The 21,889-nt window shown below is 40.3% G+C and overlaps 1 protein-coding gene across 3 annotated transcripts in view; it reads right to left on the bottom strand.

Moving 5' to 3' along the window:
- EDAR (ectodysplasin A receptor) overlaps positions 1-21,889 on the bottom strand; it is a 123,020-nt gene that overhangs the window by 86,150 nt on the left and 14,981 nt on the right. Inside the window, exon 3 of one of the 3 annotated variants that reach the window (XM_069970918.1) lies at positions 10,774-10,839. The exons of the other annotated variants lie outside the window; for them this stretch is intronic. The gene's annotated coding sequence lies outside the window, so the exon portion shown is untranslated. The remainder of the gene's footprint in view (positions 1-10,773; positions 10,840-21,889) is intronic. 3 annotated transcript variants of the gene reach the window in all.

The following is a 21,889-nucleotide window of genomic DNA, read 5'->3' as shown; positions in this document are numbered from 1 at the left end:
TTTCAGTAAAGAACGAACGCTGATTGCAATTGGATCAGCATCCGTTCTTTACTGCAGAGGCAACATCTCATTGAGGTCAATGCAACACCTCCCGCTGTGTTCACACAGTGTTATGTTAACGCCCGCTCTTTGGAAAGGGCATTAAAATAATGTACCTGCGTATTATTTCAGGATGCTGTACATTGCTAACAGAATGTAAAGTTGGCCGGTGGCCACACTTTACATTGAAGTAAATGGCTGATTGATTTGCGGGCAAACTTGACGGTTCCCGCAAATCAATAGTAAAAAAAAAAGGCATTCCTCCAGCTGATACAAGGGCCGCTGTTTTAAAATAACGCCCATTGTCATTTGTATGTGAACAGTGTGTGAACATAGCCTTTCTGTGTTTTCAATCCACTCCTGGTTTTGGTTGCAAAATACTGACCAAAATACTAAGCCATATTACTGTGGGGAATATAGTCTTATGTGGTAAATATATGGTTGTGTGAAATAGGCCTCAGGACTACATTTACAATGGTAAGCCCCAGGTGAATACTGCATCATTCCTATACATTTGTATACATCTGCTGTTTACACCCAATAACAAAAATCCAACTGTATAGAGTGGAATGGTACAGTGAAGTACTGTATACTGACAACATGACAACATATATGTCATAAGAGCACTCTTGAGGCCCAGGGTTAGGAAAACTTGGCTCTCCAGCTGTTGCAAAACTACAACTCCCATCTTGCCTGGACAGCCGAAGCTTTAGCTTTGGCTGTCCAGGCATGATGGGAGTTGTAATTTTGCAACAGCTAGAGAGCCAAGGTTCCCTACCTCTGCTTTAGGGGTTATGGGGGACATTTATCAACCATGGTGTAAACTAGAATTGTCTTAGTTGACCCTAGCAACCAATCAGAATCCATTTTGCATTCCTCACAGACTCTTTGGAAAATGAAAGGTGAAATCTGATTGGTTGCTAGGGGCAACTAAGACAATTCTAGTTTACACCATGGTTGATAAATCTCCCCCTATGGGTCTGATGGAAATATAAGTAGGCATTTATACACCACTTAATTATTTATATATTTGAATACTTTTTCATATATTTGACAAAGTCACTGGAAAACATTTCTAGTACCATTTTCAGATATTCCTCTCAGTAGGGGTTAACAAATAATAAGATGCCTTTATGGCAGCCTGTCATCTAGAAAGGAGAGTGCTGGATAATTGCAGCCTTGGACACAACACCTGCTGAATGTCCTTGTGAAAGAAAATCAAAGTTGTGGAATGAAAATCCCCCTGGCAAATTTGTAGAACAACTATGGACATGCTTCATTAGTGCACACCAATCTGTACAATGGCATACCTCATACAGTTGTTAAGGTGTCAGCATGAATACAGTTTTATAAGACAGCTCAATATAATATTGTCTGCGTAATTTTAGCTCTGAAATGATCTGAGAACTCTAAGAAAGAATGCAGAAACAACAGGACTCGGAGTGCATTGTATCTGAGCCCTATGTTTATAGTAGGTGCCAGGAAAAACATATTCCCTAAATGTAGGTGATAATGTCACTAAAAGAAAGTAGTGACATAGGATATAGTTAAAACAAAAAAAAATTTATGTGTGTGTGTATATATATATATATATATATATATATACCTTTGCCTGTTTGCATACAAAATCTACATTAAAATGATGGAATTGCAGTGTCCCACTACGTGTCCATGCAGAACATGAGTTTTTTGTTTGACAGACATCTTTAATGCTGACATATGCCGCGCTGATCAGCTGATCTATGAGGGTGCTGGTGTCAGTACCTTATCGATCAGCAATGGATGGCCTATCCTGTATGGAGGCATCAATAGTTTTTGCCTGGGTATAAACAAAGAATATTATTAATTTTATCAAGACCAATAAATAGGTTTTCTGTGTTCTAACATGACGCTACACACATCTACATGCTACAGGGATGTCTGATGTCTGAACTTGCAATGAATTGCTACTCAATTTTACAATGCATTACAGCTTCAGAGTATTCAAGAAACTATAGAAAAGGATCTGTAGTTAAAATGGGTGGGGAGGGGGCCTATAAAAATAAGTATTATTATGTGTAAAGATCTTCAACGTTTTCTCTCATATGATCTTTTGTCAAGATTGTAGAAAATATTTGCATGAAAACCGAGCTATACCAGCCAGTTCTCTCATACTGTGATATTTCCTGTCATTTATACATTCAAGGGTATCTATCTATTTTTTTATTTAGATACAGGAAAAAGCCGCACATCCAGAGCTTGATGAAGCGGGTGCTGTACAAAGTCAGTCCCCCGGCCTGGGGATCCCCAATAATACGTAAAGATGTTCCGCAGCACACCAGCATAGGTGAATAAGGTGATTATTTATTGCAAGTAGTACAAAAATACAGAGAGATGCGACGTTTCGACCCTCTCACAGGGTCTTTATCAAGCTTGATAAAGACCCTGTGAGAGGGTCGAAACATCGCATCTCTCTGTATTTTTGTACTACTTGCAATAAATAATCACCTTATTCACCTATGCTGGTTTGCTGCGGAACATCTTTACGTATTTCTTTATTTATCCATTTTATCTTATATATTTATCATCTATCTGAACCTAATTACCTGTTTTTGTGGAACCAACCCAACACCTACCAGCAGTGTAACAAGAGCGGAAGCAGACCGCTGCTGACTTCAATGGGCAGCCCGAATGATCAAATTATTGTTTTTGGAGGCCTCTTCTGCTGCTCCCCGATCGATGTCTGTGCATATAATAGCACAGGTAGCGAGCGGGGAAACGAGGGAGAAGCGAGCCAGTCTCGCACCAGTCTCTGTGTCAATTGACTTTTGTTCTGTACACTCACTTTTACATATACTACAATGGATTTTATCAGGGTATAATCTTATTATATAATCTGCCAAAAAGTGGATATATCAATGAAATATTTTTGGCACAATGGAGCAGGATGAATTGATAGTTGGCATAGAACGGATAGTAGATTTAAACTATTTGAATAGAAAAAAAAATCAAATCAATTTTAACGATGTCTATAAGGAAGTCATCTTCATGAGGCCCTTTTTAGGGCAATGGATGGAACTACTTTGTTAATACATAACTTTCCAGAAAGCAAGAAAGAAGAAAACTATATTTTGAAGCAATTGCAAAAGTTTCATAAAATGTGAAAAGATTTCTCAACCCTCACTGCATCAGTGAAATCATAGAGAAATGTTCATTTTGTGTAATGTGTACAGATGCTTGGCGGTTCTCCAGACAATACACCATTGCTATATATGGACGCTTTAGTAATCCAAGTGAGCCTTAGAAGACGACTGCCAAGGCAATCAAAAGTACCAATTGTTCAGGAGTTTTTCCACTAGCAATGCACTTAAAGTGTACCTGCTGTTATAATTTTTTAGAACCTAAATCAAAAGTAGATGTGATTTTTTTAGTTATTATGGAAAACACAGCACTTCCTGTTTTCTGACTTTTTTTCCCCAAAGGGTCTAAACACAGGTCAGACCAAGATTAAGCGTGCATAAGCGCGAAATGCGTTGGTTGTGTCAAGCAGCGGATTTTAACTTGCATATGTAATAAAGAATTTGTATTCTAATTCTCTTTTCCTTGGAGTGCTGGGACCCTTTCCTTATTCTCTTCTTACCTTCTGGATTACGGGTGGCCACCGCCAGATCTGTGCACCCTCCTTTATGAATTGTTACTTCGCTACTAAGACGAGGTGAGCTGCCAACCTTCTTTGTTCTTCCGTTAAAAAAAGAAGTCCTGTGTTTCCTAGGTCATCTGCACGCTCACAGAGAAGGCAGTCATGTGATGGGTGGATATATTGAGCCATGACTGTTTGTACTGGTCAGACTTCATGTGTTTAGTCTTTTTTTTTTTAACTAGCACAAGACTACAAAGCTGCCTTCAGGAAACTGGACCTGGATTTCTGGTAAGTATATCTTTGTTTTACTGTATGATTAATAATAATAATAATAATAATAATAATAAATGTAAATTGCAAACTTGGTTTGTATCACATCTACTGTTGATTTACATTTTCAAAGTTATAAAGGTACACTTTAAGGCTGGGTTCACACACAGTATATTTCAGGCAGTATTTGGTCCTCATGTCAGGTCCTCATAGCAACCAAAACCAGGAGTGGATTGAAAACAGAAAGGATCTGTTCACACACTGTAGAAATTGAGTGGATGGCCGCCATATAATGGTAAATAACTGCCATTATTTCAATATAATGACCGTTGTTTTAAAATAACAGCAAATATTTGCCATTAATTGACGGCCATCCATTTAATTACAACATTATGTAGACATAGCCTTTCTGTGTTTTCAATCCACTCCTGGTTTTGGTTGCCATGAGGACCTGACATGAGGACCAAATACTGCCTAAAATATACTGTGTGTGAACCCAGCCTAAGAATGGTCATTTCAAATAAATAGAGCAGAGGATATACTACTACTACTACTACTACTGCTGCTACTACTACTACTACTACTACTACTACTACTACTACTACTACTACTACTACTACTTATTATTATTATTTTCTTTATTCTACGACAAATAATAATTATTGTTATTAATAAGATGTTTCTATATAAATGTGAATCCATAGTCCAAACTTTTCTGGGGTCTTATGGGGCTGAAGTAGTTTTACCATGATAAAATACAGACAAAAAAAAAATCTGTTTTCACCTAAAAGAGAAGCAACCCTTTTTAGGTTACAACCTGCACCTACATAAGATGCTGACCATTTAAATAGCATTGTTGCTATTGTGGGTGAGATGTATTTACCCGGTCAAAGACAGTATAAAACTAGAACAGACTGGCAGAAACTGGTAGTTTCTGTACAAAATGTATTACTGTCATGACCGCGCCTGAAAAGGCATCAGTGCCATACTCTGTTCCAAAGATTCAACCTGTGCGCCAAAGACTGCGCTTTTGGCATTAGGTCCGTGCCTGGTTTTCTTATGTTATTTGCTTATGTCTTTTTTAATCCAGTCCTTGTTTTCTTAGTTCTCCCTGCACCTTCCTTGCTGTGGTCTGTTCACTAATTGTGTCTGCTGTGTTGTGCTTGACAGGTCTCTTCTCCTCTGGTTTTCTGTGTTTATGTTGTGTGTTTCTCCTGCTCAGCCTATCTGCTTGGAGTCCGGGACTTCTGTTCCCTTATATTGATAGTTTTGCAGCTTGTCTGTCTGCTAGATCCTGCCTTTGTGATATTGTCTGTATTCCTGGTTTCCTGATCCCTTGCTTGTTTATTACCTTCTTTGTCTTTTGGTTCGGTGTTCTCCTTAGTCCTTAGTTTACCTTGCTTACTGCTCAGTTCTTCTTTCTTCATCTCTGGCTTTGGCTCCACTGTTCTGGCTGTGGCTTCACCGTTACCTGGTTGCATCTCTGGCTTTCGTCCTCTGATGTCTGATGTCATTGTACCTTGTTTGTCTGTCCTGTGTCTTGTCTGTGTTCACACTTATTTGAGTGCAGGGATCGTCGCCCAGTTGCGGACTGGTTGTTTAGGACCTGCACTGCAAGTAGGTAGGGAGAGTGTGGGGGTCTTAGCTATAGGGCCCACTTGTCCTGTGTGTCTTTGTCCCAGGGGCCCTAACAATTACATTAGTATACACTATGCCATAGATTTGAGAAATAGCTTACACATTTTTTTCTTATGCTACCTCTTAGATGCCATACACAAGTCATTTTTGGCTTCCATAATAACTTATGTCATCCACTTTAATCTCTATTTTACATGACACAAAAGACTATGATAAACACTATCTATAAAACAAGTCTCTAAAAATGTACAACTAATATGCTGGCTTTTGTCAGTTGTAGTCATTGATAGTCCATGTAAAGTTGTTTGCGCCAAACAACAGATTTGCTTGCAGAAGCCCAAATCACAGGTTATGGCAACTGCTGAAATCATCAATTTATCATTTTAACAACGTCATTCAGAACCTCTACCCTCATGGACTAACTATAGGCTATATTATATGGCCTAGCCCCACTTAGTAAATGAGCAACAATCTTAAAGTTAAGATTGCAATAAGCTGTGAGTGGCACATCCCCTATTATGACTGATGGCTGATGATTTTTAATGGGTCAAAGAAACCTGTTCAGCCAACAAACAAGCTGAATGGTGGCCTGATTAGGGTATGTTCCCATATGACAGCCATTTTTGGTGCTGCGTGTGATTTCAATGCAATGCCACCCAGGCTGAAAAGAAAGGCCGCTGTTTTCAATAAAAACAATGGTTGTTCTTTAGTAAAAAACAAAGTACTCTGTTTGAACATAGCCTTAAAGTAACAGGGACCCTTTAACATTTAGAGAGTTTGAGAATTCTCTGGAATAGTTTCTCAGTGCACCTGCACAAAAAGATCAACAAAAGTGAATAGTCAATTGTGAAAATTATGCAAAAAGTTATTACTAGTTGTAAAGCAACCTTGGCTTTTTTATATTGTTTTACCACTTCCAGTGATTATGAGAACAAACAGTTCTTAGTATATATAATAGTCATAGTGTAAGCATTCATGCTATGGCTGTGTTTACAATTTTGGGGGTAATTTCCCATTATATTTTAGTATCCCAGCACAAAGGCTGCCAATGTTTACTGTACTGTGCCTGCACAGTGCCTATTAAATGAATAAAATTGACAGATTACTGGTGCCTATGATTGATCAGCTTCCTTCACATATACATTTGAGAAAAAGATTGAAGGCAGTCACTGGTAGGCTATTACTAACCAGGGGAGTAAGGGAACATTAATGACTACGTTACATTTGAAAAAGCACATGCAGCAAAATTCTTTCTTTCTCAGATGTTGAGGAAACAACTCCATCTATGTATGCCGATTTCACAGTCTCAGATGATTAAGAAGAATCCAAAAGCCTAGCGCAAATGAACAAGGAAGACGCAAAGCCACCACCATACATTCCATATTAGACAGGAAAAGACTAGAATTTGACTTTCTTTTGTATAGGCCCCTTAAGCGGGACCGTCCAGTCGGACATGCTGCAGCAGGATAAATAGATGGTTTTTCGGGGACTGTCCGATTCTGAGGAGACCGCCCCGGCAACACCATGTCTGGGAAGCCCCGCTCCCTTTCAGCGGTAGCGATCACACTCATGCAGAGCAGGGAGAGGAGTGTCTGGGACACTAGAGGAACCATACTGGTGAGGTAAGTATAGCGTTTTTTGTTTTATGTTGAAGGGGGTAGTAGTATGGTGAAGAGGTGCAAGAGGATGGGAGGGGTACTGCTGATGATGTAAGGGCAGGTGGATGAAGGGGGAAGGAGGATGATGGAGGGGTAGTAATATGATGGAGGGGCAGGAGGATGAAGGGGTAGTAGTATGATGATAAAGGGCGTAGTATTATGATGATGGAGGGGCAGAAGGATGAATGGGTAGTAGTACGATGATAAAGGGGTAGTAGTATGATATTGGAGGTGCAGGTGGATAAAGGAGGTAGTATATTGATGGAGGTGCAGAAGGATGAAGGTGTAGTAGTATAATGATGAAGGTGCAGGAGGATGAAGGAGGTAGTGGTATGATGATGGAGGAGCAGGAGGATGAAGGGGTAGTAGTATGATGATGGATGATTTGGTCAGTAACAGTGTGATGGTATGTTGAGACCTACAGTATGGTGATAATATATTAATGCTGTTCTGGGGTCACTTCCACACACTGAGCCCCCACATAACTATGTATTCTGATCTCCCACAAAGCATTCAGTGTACAATGTACCTAAGACCCCACAACTACAACAGCTGCAAGCACTACAACTCCCAGCATTTACTGATAGTCTACATCCCTCAAGATATGCTTGGAGTTGTAGTACATATGAGCTGCCACTGTAGAAAGATATAGTGCTGGACCTTCAGGGCTGATGGTTGTAACAGATTACAGCAACCAGAAGCTTCTGCACAACAATCAATTATTAAAGGTTTGTTCTCTCTGAAACTACAACTCCCAACATACCCTTTATTAAAGCTTCATAAATGTAAGTATTCTGAGAGTTATAGTTCAACTGAAAACATGTCATTCACAAGGGAGTTGTCACAGATCCAGATGAATCCAGGATAGAGCCGGGTCAGTATTTCGCTTTTTACCGATTCTTCTTTAGTGGGCCCCAAGGATCATTTCCTCTGGTGGGCCCCAGGTACCCCAGTCCGACACTGACCTTAACCATCAATGTGTCAGGGTGTTTGATTCTCAGGGCGCACTATAAACTTTATAACTTGTAATTTAGAACAGACAGTCAATATGACAGCACTCCTGAAGTGCATCAATAACAGCATATAAGGTTTTCCCAGGTCCTGCTATCCACTGTCTTTTCTTTGTCCTTTTGATTGAGATTACTAATCCTAGGCTTTCCTATATTGAACATCATACATATAAAATAGCCTCTACAGGACACTACATTTTCTATGGTCATTAATGAAGAATTTGAAGGACAAGTTCTTGATGTGTGTTTGATCCTTACCTCCCATTGTGTTTTGTAACCATTAGGTAACCTTGTCTGTTCATTCTAAACTTGTGCACAGTTTTATGTCAAGAAATGTTTTATCAGATTTATTTTCTTAAATCATTACTGTCCCTTCCTGCTGCATCTCAGCTTTCAAGATGTTGGTCTTAATTTCCCTCTGCTCATTTTAGGATGTTATGACTGTGTGTTGTGTGTACCAGGACAGCATGTGCCTACATGCTAGCTTACTTACAGGCAATGCATTCAAGTGTATCATCCCATGGAGAGACTTAGGCTGGAATTTAAGCGAATAATTGTATGAACTTCATAAAGGACGTGGTTTAGCTTGAATCAAGGGATGACTTTTTTACGGTGATGGATAAAAAGTATAATAATGTAAGGAAGCTTGACAAAGAAGGTCCCTGTAGCCTTTGTCTATGTTCTTCTTCAAGAATAAACCTGTCAGAAGCCTCACTCCCATATAATCAGTAGCTGGGAAGTTGAATTGTATTCATTCTATTGAGGCCAACAAAAACTAAGGGTATGAGAAATGTAATACCAAAGTCTATGTTGATTTTATGTAGTCTTAACACTGGGCATGTGGGCATACTGTATTCACATGTACAAACCACCGCTCCATTCTAATGGGAGACCAGGGTCAGTGAGTTATCCCCTTCCCTGTGGAAAAAGGTATAACTTTATCAGATGGGAATACCCCATTAAAAACGATCTCTCACAGTACAGTCTTTAGGTCTTTGTAGATCTCAAGATTTCTCAGCTGTAGTGGCCACCGATTAGCGAGATTGGCACTTGTTTGCACGGCATTACAAATCAAGCGGCCACGTCACATGAATGATCCTTGTATCATTCGAGCAGCCCTGGAAACTGACAGCAAAGTACTAGGGATGGTCCGAACCTGCCGAGGTTCGGGTTCGTAAGAACCCGAACTCTCGGCAATATTCCCGCTGTCTTCCACCTCCGTGGAGAGGGTGGATACAGCGGGAGGACCGCCTGGAAAACTGGGATACAGCCATAGCCATAGGCTGTATCCCAGTTTTCCAGGCGGTCCTCCCGCTGTATCCACCCATTGCACGGAGCGGCCAGACAGCGGGAATCTGATGCCGAGGTTCGTGTTCGTATGAACCTAGGCAGGTTCGGACCATCTTTACACAGTTCACTATACATCTGTGCTGTCAGTCTCCAGATCACTAGCAGTTTATACTTACCATGCTGCTTGTGATACGGCACCTGGCTTTCCAGTCCTCTGGCTGCCGACTGTATCTTCAGGCCTTTCCTCCTCCCGCTGTCAATCATTCTGAAGGAGGTTGGGCCTGAAGATACAGCAGCGGCCAAAGCTAGATGGGAGAGCCAGATGCCAATTTGGAGTATATGCTTGTGATCTGGAAACTATCAGCAGGGATATAAACATATAATTTCTCTCAGTTTCCTTTATCGTTATCGGCTGCATATAAGCCTGTTTACACAAGAAGCTATCCAGATGATAACGATAAATTTTAAGGCCTGTACAAAAGACCCAATTAGCCAAGGATCTGCTTTTTTTTCTCTGTGTTCGGCTGGTCACTGCCACTTTTACACAGGCTTATTATTGGCCACAGGAGCATTGCTAGAAACACCTGTGGCGGATAATCGGCCCGTGTAAAAAGCCCTTTAGTATGTACACCTGACAATATTTTTCCATTGGAAGGGAATCTTCTTTGAGGGTAGCTTCACACGTACTGGATCCGCAGACGATTTCATGCTGCAAGTTTGCAGCGAAATCCGCTGCAGATCCTGGTATAGTGAAGGTCTATGGGGTCACATATCCGCAGCGGAATTTTCATTCCGCTACGGATATGTGACCCTTTAAACCCCCCGCATCATGCCACCTGCAGCCCCGGCCCGGAGCATACATTACCTGCTCTGCGCCGCGGCTGTGTGAGGCTCCTGGTTCTCGTCGGTCCCCATCAGCCAATCAGTGCACGGCAGTTTGATGTGCCACTGATTTGCATGTGGATCAACCTCCTTCAGAGGGGCTAACCTATGTATAGCTACCCACCATGATTTCTGATCCATGCAAATTCATGTTAAGAAGTCACACGTCCTTTTTTTTTCATAATGTGGATTTTAAATCCATTCTTGAAAACAATCAATACCATAGGAGCTATGTGGATTTTCATTTGATATGATTTTCACATATACTGTATGTGGTATACCTGTCAGAATCCACATGAAAAGTTGTAATAGTAGAACTTCACTATACTGACCAGTTTATGCTTTCCTTTCCTGGACTACCACTCACCTACAGTGTTTTGTGTCCTCTGCTGTACTGTTCTATCACTGTTCAAATCAAAATATGGAACAAATTCTGGAAAACAAAATCAAGGGATAGTAATCTCAAAACTTTTCTTTGGGTATATTTTCCATGTTGCCTCGTGGCTCTGTTCCAGGTTTTTATTTAGTGAAGAAATGAAGATTACTCATGCTAAGGTTGTGTTCTTTGAACCTCATTTTGAGCCGTAAGAGTCTGAACAGAATACTGCTGAGGTTCAAAAAACAGTGTGTGAACATACCCCAAAAGTCTTAATTATTTAAAGGGAATTAATCAGCTGCAATTCAGGTTCCAAACTGCTGACACTGTAAGATAGCTGTTAGGCCAAGAAGACACATAGTACCTTTTATCTATGTGTTTGTCCTTCCTGAATTTGTGTACATTCTGGAAGCACAGGTGGATATATGAACAATGGGGGGGGGGGGAGATTTATCAAACATGGTGTAAAGTGAAACTGGCTCAGTTGCCCCTAGCAACCAATCAGATTCCACCTTTTATTTTCCAAAGAGTCATATTTAATAAATCTCCACCCATGTGCCTTTTGTCCTAACAGTTATCTAACAGTGTTATCAGTTTGGGACCTGAATTGCAGCTGACAGACTCAGTTTAAACTGTTTCCAAACCATGAACCCTAGGGTGTAGCTAAATGAGATGCACACCATTAGGCCATGTTCACACAACGTATGTTTTGTATAAATCACGGCCGTTGTTGCAATTTGCAACAACGGCCGTGATTTATACAAAATATACGTTGTATGTGCACGAATAGTATATGCTTCGTCCGGGATTCTAACCGGCCACACTAAAAACTGACTATTAATTGAATAGCGGCCGCACAGAACATGTCAGTTCATACAATGGAGTGTGATATTTAGTGGATGCCCACCATTTAACGTGAAATGAAGGACGTTGTTTCAGAAATTGTTGGCCATTAAATGACGGCCATGTGTGAACATAGCCTTTCTATGTTTTCAACCCACTCCTGGTTTTGGTTGAAAAATACTGACCAAAATACTGGCCAAAAATATTGTGTGTGAACATAGCTTCATATGGTAAAGGGGGCCCAGTCCCAGATTTAATATTTTGACTTAGGAGTATCAAGTTACGCCACTAAAATACTAGTACAGCTCCATTCAAAGAAACAGGGAGATATAGTTATTTCTCCCCTGACTATCCCAAGCTACTAGAAATAGATACATTATGAGCGTTTTTTGGCATTAAAAGCTTGAGTTTTGCAATACTGGAAAGTGCATCTAAATGTTTGTACCTGGCAGTGATCATTTTTGGGTATTGTGCCTAGTAATTATGCACGGAGCTGTTAGATATCCAGGCAAGCTGTCTATGCACATGTAGCACTTTTTATTAGTCATCGTGATTATTATGCAGATTTACATATAATGGCTAAGTTCCTGTTTTTACAACATCTCAGGGTTCATACAAGTGAACACCTCAGTAAAAATAACTCTTCTGTAATTGTAGCTGTGTCATTTCATAAATCACTTTTCCTCTTCATAATACAGATTCTGTATTCTTATTCCAGCACAAGGTCTATTCATCATAAAACTGTAAGGTTCAATTTGCACACATTTCTTGGCTGTGCAATTTTTACATTTTATACCCTTTTATAGGCTATGATCTCTGTTGGTTCCACTCCTGATTCTGGCTTCAAATACAGACTAGGTGTTGGGAGCTAGCTGTCACACTCGGCTCCTGGCACTGCCGAAGCGGGAGGCCGCCTCCTAGTATTGCTGATGGCTTTCCTGCCAATCAGCCCAGCCTGTTGCTAGGGGTGCACCGACAATGTCCCTGACGACCGGCCCGGATGGTTGTTAGGGACACTCCGATAGCGTCCTTAGTATTTTCTGCAGTTGGGGCCTTACTGTCCCCCAACCGGATGGCTCAAGTGGACCGCATCAGTGTCATGCTGACTGGCAGCCGGCACCGCCAATCAGCTCTAGGGGGAGGTTACTCCTTGCCTGCGATAGAGCCTCTTTGAGTTGGACTAAGATAGCACTGTATCCTTGACTCTCTGACTTTTCCCCCTGACGTCTGATTTTGTACTGCGACGACAGATTCTGACCTGGCTAGCTAACCCTGCGTATATTGTGTTTGTCTTGTCTCAGTTTTCCACTAATATTAGAACAGAGATCAGCCTTCAGGTTGGGGCCTGCTAAGGAGCCGATCACTCCAAAAGGAAGGGACAGTGGGGGCAAGTGTTAGGGCTTCACTTGTCCTGTTTTCCTGGGTCCCAGTCTGACTCTAGGGCTATGTTCACGCTATGTAAAAACAATGGCTGTTTTTTTATAACAATAAGCGTTGTTGCGCAAACAACCGCCGCTGTCTAAAAAATAATAGCCGTTGTCTGCACAAGAACAGCCATTGTTTTGATATGCTGCCATTGTTTTTACATAGTGTGAACATAGCCTGAAATACTAACCAAAATATGATGTGTGAACATAGCCTTGACATGATTTACCAGTGAAAACTGCATGGTCAGTATCACAATTCTACCAGTGACCAAAAAACTATAGTTTGTGGACCACAAATTAAAGTTAGTGTTATAGGAGGAGATTTATCAAGCATCGTGTAAAGTGAAACTGGTTCAGTTGCCCCTAGCAACCAATCAGATTCCACCTTTCATTTTCCTGTGAGGAATGAAAAGTGAAATCTGATTGGTTGCTAGAGGCAACTGAGCCAGTTTCACTTTACACCATGTACACCATGTGCTCAGCCATAGTGTTTATTTGAAAAAGCTCTTGTAGTCCGACCCTCAAAAACATCTCCACAATCTTCCCATTTCTTCCTGTGGTAACAGGCCACACAACTGATTTTTGTCTTGATTACTGTACCTCTTTACTAGTCAGTCTTCCCTTCTCTAAACTCTCCCTTCTCCAATCTAACCTGCACATCTTTCTGTACAGATGCAACAATGAGTATACTTTCTGATTTCTGTAATAAAATAATTTAATATTAGAGTTGAAAAATTGAAATACATTTTTAAGCTATTTTCACACACCGTTTTTTAAAGTAAAAAAAAAGCAGCTGTAAAAAAATATCATGATCAATATTTATGGCCATCTTTATAAAAATAACAGCCATTATTATTAAAAATGGATGCTTTTTCACTTTAAGGCTAGGTTCACACTATGTAACTGTGCGGCTGTATTTGCGGCTGTAATTGTGCGGCGGTATTTTCGGTGGTTCATGCGTACGCTGGAAAGTATACGATATACGGCTGCACAGTGCACACTATGTATGAATCTACGGCCCTATCGTAAACGGACCCGTAAAAAATGAACAAGACCATTGTTTGCGGCTGGACATGCGGCCGTGGATTGACAGGCGGTCCGTACGGAGTACTTCAAAAATAGCCGGCAATGATGCTGAATGCCGATGCCTCTAATAGTTAATATATTAAATTAATAAAACACATTTTCTTTGTAATAAAGTCCCTTTCTTTGTTCAATAATTAAATTCTAACGAATCCATCATTGTGCAATTAAATATACTGTTAAAATAAATATATATATAAATAAATGTATATTTATATATATATTTATTTTTTGACAGTATATTTAATTGCACAATGATGGATTCGTTAGAATTAAATTATTGAACAACGAAACTGATTTTATTTCAACGAAATGTGTTTTATTAATTAAATATTAATTAGTACAGGAAGCTCCAGTAAGCCGTTAATTCATATTGCCGGCAATAGAGCATTCTGTACTAATTATCACTTTACTGTAATTAAAACATCAAATGTTTCTTCTAATTATGTTATCACAATAGCATTATTAGAAGAAACATTTTGAATTATATGTGCGCTCAGCTGATTGGCTGATCGGCTCAGCGTACATATAATTAGCGGGTCCGCAGCACAGTGACTTCATTGTGCTGCGGACCAGCGAAGAGGACACATCGGGGTGAGTATACAGATCTCCCCACCCCCTCCCCAGCACTGCACCCCTCCCAGCAAGGAAGGGGGGTAACTTAACCCCTTCCTTGCTGGGATGGGTGCAGTCTGACATCAGTCTGGCCCCCAAGGGGTTAAGGGGGATGCAATACATCCTCCCTTAACCCCTTGGGGGACAGACTGTAAGCAGCGATCTGTAAAGATGCTGCATACTGTAAGGAGCACAACACCGCTCACAATGATGGGTGTTGTGCTCCTGTTTGTGTGTTTTTTGTGTGTTTCTCCCTTTTTGTTTTTCAGATATCGGTATCCTGGGGATTACGTCGGATTCGGTGGACTACGTCGATGACCAGCGGTTGTTTGTTGTTTTTTTTTTTTATAAAATGGTCAATGAGGGGTGTGGGGGTGTTTTTATTTGAATAAAAAAAATTTTTAACTTGTGTCTTGTCTTTATTTCTTTACTTTATAGACTTAGTAGTGGAAGCCGTCTAATAGACGGAATCCATTACTAAGTCGGGGCCTAGTGTTAGCCGGTATAAAATGGCTAACACTAACCCCCTATTATTACCCCAGTACCCAATGCCACCAGGGGTACTGGGAAGAGCCGGGTGCCAGTGGTCCCGGAGCGTCAAAATTGGCGCTCCTGGACCGGGCGGCAGCAGGCTGGTAAGATTTAGGCTGGGGAGGGCCTAAAACAATGGCTCTTCCCACCCTGGTGTTACCAGGCTGCTGTCGTTTGGTTTTTAACCCGGCTGGTTATAAAAATAGGGGGGACCCTATGCGTTTTCTTTTAATTATTTATTTATTTAAAAAAAAAACGCATGGGGTCCCCCCTATTATTATAACCAGCCGGGTTAAAAGCCAAACAACAGCAGCCTGGTAACACCAGGGTGGGAAGAGCCATTGTTTTAGGCCCTCCCCAGCCTAAATCTTACCAGCCTGCTGCCGCCCCGTCCAGGAGCGCCAATTTTGACGCTCCGGGACCACTGGCACCCGGCTCTTCCCAGTACCCCTGGTGGCATTGGGTACTGGGGTAATAATAGGGGGTTAGTGTTAGCCATTTTATACCGGCTAACACTAGGCCCCAACTTAGTAATGGATTCCGTCTATTAGACGGCTTCCACTACTAAGTCTATAAAGTAAAGAAATAAAGACAAGACACAAGTTAAAAAAAAATTTTATTCAAATAAAAACACCCCAACACCCCTCATTGACCATTTTATTAAAAAAAACAACAACAAACAACCGCTGGTCATCGACGTAGTCCACCGAATCCGACGTAATCCCCAGGATACCGATATCTGAAAAACAAAAAGGGAGAAACACACAAAAAACACACAAACAGGAGCACAACACCCATCATTGTGAGCGGTGTTGTGCTCCTTACAGTATGCAGCATCTTTACAGATCGCTGCTTACAGTCTGGCCCCCAAGGGGTTAAGGGAGGATGTATTGCATCCCCCTTAACCCCTTGGGGGCCAGACTGATGTCAGACTGCACCCATCCCAGCAAGGAAGGGGTTAAGTGACCCCCCTTCCTTGTTGGGAGGGGTGCAGTGCTGGGGAGGGGGTGGGGAGAGCTCCATACGCACCCCGATGTGTCCTCTTCGCTGGTCCGCAGCACAATGAAGTTACTGTGCTGCGGACCCGCTAATTATATGTGCGCTGAGCCGATCAGCCAATCAGCTGAGCGCACATATAATTCTAAATGTTTCTTCTAATAATGCTATTGTGATAACATAATTAGAAGAAACATTTGATGTTTTAATTAAAGTAAAGTGATGATTAGTACAGAATGCTCTATTGCCGGCAATATGAATTAACGGCTTACTGGAGCTTCCTGTACTAATTAATATTTAATGAATAAAACACATTTTCGTTGAAATAAAATCAGTTTCGTTGTTCAATAATTTAATTTAAACGAATCCATCATTGTGCAATTAAATATACTGTCAAAAAATAAATATATATATAAATATACATTTATTTATATATATATATTTATTTTAACAGTATATTTAATTGCAAAATGATGGAATCGTTTAAATTAAATTATTGAACAATGAAAGGGACTTTATTACAACGAAAATGTGTTTTATTAATTCAATATATTAACCATGAGAGGCATCGGCATCGGCATACTGCAGAGGATCGCAAACCCCTGTAATAGCGATTCATGTAAACTGTTTCCCTGCTTTCCCAGATGCATCCAGAGGTGTTTGAATCAATTTCTTAAGATTTTATTTGTTATTTTTAGTTGAACCAGATTTCCAAGTAAATGACTGTATGTTTTCAGCCGCATGTCTATTTTTTCCCACGGCCGTAGTTTCATCCGCACATTTAGTGTGAACCTAGCCTAAGGGTACAAACACACTTTGCGGATCTGCAGCGAGTTTCTCCGCCAAGTGTGTTTGTACCCTAAAACATGGTGTGTGAACATAGCCTAAAGGTTCAGGGACTCTTGGGACATTGTACAGTGTCTTTACTACTAACCCAGGGATACATTATTAGATTTCTAGTCCGTGAAAATCCCTTTAAGTTAAAATTTAGAGTTAGAAGAATGAATTAGAGATTTGATAAGAGTTTCTCTATCTATTACTGCTATACTATTACTTCTTTACAAATCACCTTTCTACAGTCTGTCTCTGGAGGACCTACCATGTCCTTGTGCTACCCAAACCACCAACTGATATCAAAATATTCTGTATAGTGCTTGATTTCCTCTATGTTGGCGCTATATGAGAGCTGAATACAATATTTGCTAATAGGTTGTCCCACAAGATACAACTGATTACTACAGTTCCTAGGAGAGGCATACTTGCACAATGCCTGATGCATCTACGTCTTTGTGTTGTTTAGTATTTCCCATGTGTTCTGCCATTCTGAAGGCCCATTAAGAATGCACCACTAATAACCAGCGATCAGTACTGTCTCTGGGATGTCATTAATTCATACTGAGGTTTCGTCTTAATAACTTTTTCTTAGCTCCTGGCTTTATTCTTAATTAATTGAGCAAAAGTTACACAAAAGTAAAACTTCATTTTATGGTATTTTAGAGTAAAAAGCCATAATAAGTTAAAACAATATTCTCCCCTTGGACATTTATAGCAAATCCATAGAGTGCAGGTCCCAGAGAAAGAACTTGCATCTATCAGATATTTATGGCCATAAATGTCCAGTGGGGAAACCACTATTAACTGCTATACTAAAATTTTATTACTTTGTATTATCAGCATTTTGGGATTTTTCTTTAGATATTTTTAAGGATAATTTGTAGTACATTCAAACTTTTTTCATAGCTTTGGAAAGTAGAAATCCCAAACACTGTAATTTGAGGCAAATACCACTTCCTAAATATATGCAAGGGCTTGTACAATGAATGAGTAGCATAATAAATTATACCATAGTCACTTAAATCTTTGTTGTGAATTGTTTGATTATCTATAGCATTTTTACAGGGTAAAGTACTCTTATCTGTAAAGTATAGTAAGTACAACATAATGTATACTTTTCTCAGCACACAATTGTTATCTTGCAATAAAAATTTTAGATGGACAGACTCATAGTCCTCAGTAACCTCAGTAGAAGAACATTGGCAATATAAGTTATTGAATACTAATTTCCAACCATGCAAATTTTGTAGACATAGTGTTAAGGACCCAAGACCTGGATTGAAGACAGGGACAGACAGTGTGAACCCTAGTACTTGGCGCCCTATACTGTCCCCACCTACATGCCATTCTTGCGCTAGTCTGCAAGCAACAACTAGGCTGCAAGCAACAATAGAGGTCAGACAGGCAAATAGGTCAGAATTCTAAGTAATCCAATATAAACACCAGCTCAAGCTACAAGAGAGCAAACACAGTCCCAGAGCATAAGTGAACTTCTTATATGATGTCAGGGTCCCAGTCCACAAAGTGATTGCACCAGCCCTCTGACATCCAGACCACAGAGAACAAAGACTGGCAGGATGGGGAGGTGAGTGGTGAAGGCAACTGTGTATCACCACTCTAAACTATCTGCAGCCCAGGACTAGAGCTAGCAGAAGAACGCAGATGGGTGTGGTGGAAACCTGTCAATCACTGCACAGCAAGAACTAGAATAAGGGTCCTTTTACATGTACAGATAAATCGCTTAAGCACTTGCTTAAGGTGCTATTAGAGAAATCTATTATCAACCTTACTTGGCCAAATATGACAGTTCAGGCCGATAATAATTCAGTGTAATAGGACATGTTGAAAGGTCATGATCAGCCAACATGCACGATATTAACTGATCGTGATCCTTCAACATGTTAAAAGATCCTGATTTTTGCAGCGATGGTCTGCTGCATGTTGCTCTGTGTAATAGGAGCTATGACAGCACAACGCCACTGACTTTAATTGGGAACACAAATGATCTATAGATAATTCGGGCAGCCCCTCCCACTGCTCCCTGTTTGCTGTCTGTGTGTGTAATAGCAAAGATAGCAAGCGGGAAATGAGGGGGAAGAGAGTCATGGGCTAAGAGGTCGGCACTAGTTTCCTCCTTACTATCGTGCCATATAATACAGCCTTTGGCGAACGACAAGCAAGGATTTTTTTTCTTTTAAACGATAAAAATTTAAAAGAAAGGATAGATCACTATGAACAATCATTAATACGATTGTTAATACGATCATAATTTAATACTGATCCCTGGGAATGATTAATGATGATTTTAAGGGCCAGCTTAAAAGATGCAAACAACAACATTAATTATAAGGAAATGAGCTTAATACGAGTCGATGCCTATTTTTCAGGTTTGTCTGACATTTTCCCAGAACTTGATGTATGTATGCAGCTAAAGTACATTTCCCACTACAGCAATGTCAATGTGCAATGTGATGTTATTCTTGGCATATTAGGTGTTTTAATGACAGATTCCCTTTAGGGTCTCGTTTGCTTGGCTCTTTTTGAAACTCTTGTCACACAGGTCCTGAATAAGAGGGACATTACCTATTTTGGGACTACACTTTACTTCATTGTGCCTCTAGTTTCACATAAAGGAGTTTACATAAAATTGAAGACTAACCCTAACCCTATTTTCCTATAGAAACATTTCTCTAGGGCAGCATAGGCTTAAAAAAAACTTAAAGGAGAAGTCTGGCGGAAATTTTTATTAAAATATTGTATGGCCCCCAAAAGTTATACAAATTACCAATACACACATATTACAGGTAATGCAAATAAAGGGCTTTTTTCCCTGCACTTACTACTGCATCAAGGCTTCACTTCCTGGATAAAATGGTGATGTCACGACCCGACTCCCAGAGCTGTGCGGGCTGTGGCTGCTGGAGAGGATGATGGCAGGGGGACACTAAGGGACACAGGGCACTGGAGGGACACTGAGCATCCCCCTGCCATCATCCTCTCCAGCAGCCGCAGAGAGCACAGCTCTGGGAGTCGGGTTTTGGGGGGCAATACAATACAGTATTTTATAAAGTGAATGCATTATGTTCATTTCTCACACACAAAGAAGTTGTTTTGTAGCGACTTTTTAGCATCTTATGCCCACTCTGCTGAATACCAGGTTTCTTTGTACCAGCTGTCACTGCTTATTTACATGCTTCATTCCTTCTGTATCTGACATTATCATCTGTTGTTTTCTCAGCAAATCAACGAAGTCTGTTGCCATTTTTTTGCTTTCTGAATTTTAAAATTTCCCTATAAGTTTTCTTTTCCCCTTGCTTCGATAGTATTTATAAAAGCCTGCTGGTCAAGGATAAATGGCCATGGCAAGATAAATCATAGAGCTTGGTATCGTTGACAAGCATCTAATAAGGAATTGTAAGGTCTAGTTCCCATACTGTGGTTTTGCTAAGTAAAAACAAATGTCTTTCTATGTTTTTATTATTTGGGATTCCCATTGAAAACGACATTGTGCAAAGTTGAGTTCAGCCTGTAGGGTAATTAAAGGCCGACATATACTGTACATTAGTCAAAGGTTGTCCAAACCTGCCAACTTGGGCTAGACCTGTTGGCTGTCTATTGTGAATGGAGGCCTCCCAACTCTTCCCTGACAGAAGATCTTGGTAGAGGTAAGGATTGGGCATGTTGGGTCTCAACAATCTGACCCTTTTGTTCTGAGGGAGATAAGACGCCACCAGCGACTCCCATTCCCATTTTCATTTAAAAAAATACATTTGACCAAGCTAAACCTTAATGTATATGTGGGGAGCAGGAGAGACAGCTGTTGGCCCATGTAAAAACACCAGTGATCAGCGGTCGAACAAGCAAACACTCGTTTATCAACAAACAGGAGATGTACCGCCAATAACAATGCATTTAAATGGCCACAAGAACGATCCAGCAATTGTTTGTGCAGCCCAGCTGCACAAATAATCAAGCCTTGTGAGGGCACTGCAAAAGGACACCGATATCGCTCATTTGCTGCCTCTTATCTGGCTGTAGTGCACAGAGCGCCACTAGCTCCATGGCACTTTGTGCACCAATGTACATGTTACAGTACATCAATGTCAATCTACAACTATATGGCAAGAAACAAAAATCTAAGTAAGTTTCCACATTTAATCAAAAGCAAACAACTACAGGAAGGGGTAGTAGTTCTCTATAAGTGTAAAATTATGGCTCTACCCAACATGAAACTTAGGAGCTGTAATATGGTCCGGCATATGAGGTGGTGTGGCAATGTTCTAAGTCCTATACCCCAGGAATTAATATTAGTCTTGTATACATAATATACCAAATTCCCATACATTAAAGAACCATCTCTATAAATATGGCACTCCCCTGAGATCTGCTGATACAAAACTGGTAAAAAAAAGACACCTTTTATGACAGGGTGACATAGAGAACATATAATATATACACAAGTGACCAGAGAACTGTACCTTACAATATTACATTTGACCTAGTAGATTTTACCTTTACTATAATTAGAACATATTAAGTAAGTGACACAGAAATAAGACATGAAAAAGAGTAATACAAGAGTTATTCTCACTGCTCAGAGAATACACCTCTAAAACACTAGCTTTCATAAACTACATGGACATATATCATGTGTCAGTGCTTGCCTTTCAAGTCATTTTACCAAAACTGTTTTAGATATAGAATAAGGAGTATATGAACTAGATGAGATTTGACGTGAAACAAGGCCTTGCATAGCATAGTATTCTTCTCTAACTTAT

Source organism: Dendropsophus ebraccatus, chromosome 5, assembly GCF_027789765.1.
Source record: "Dendropsophus ebraccatus isolate aDenEbr1 chromosome 5, aDenEbr1.pat, whole genome shotgun sequence".
Lineage (NCBI taxonomy): Eukaryota > Metazoa > Chordata > Amphibia > Anura > Hylidae > Dendropsophus > Dendropsophus ebraccatus.
This window is presented reverse-complemented; position numbering and strand designations above follow the sequence as displayed.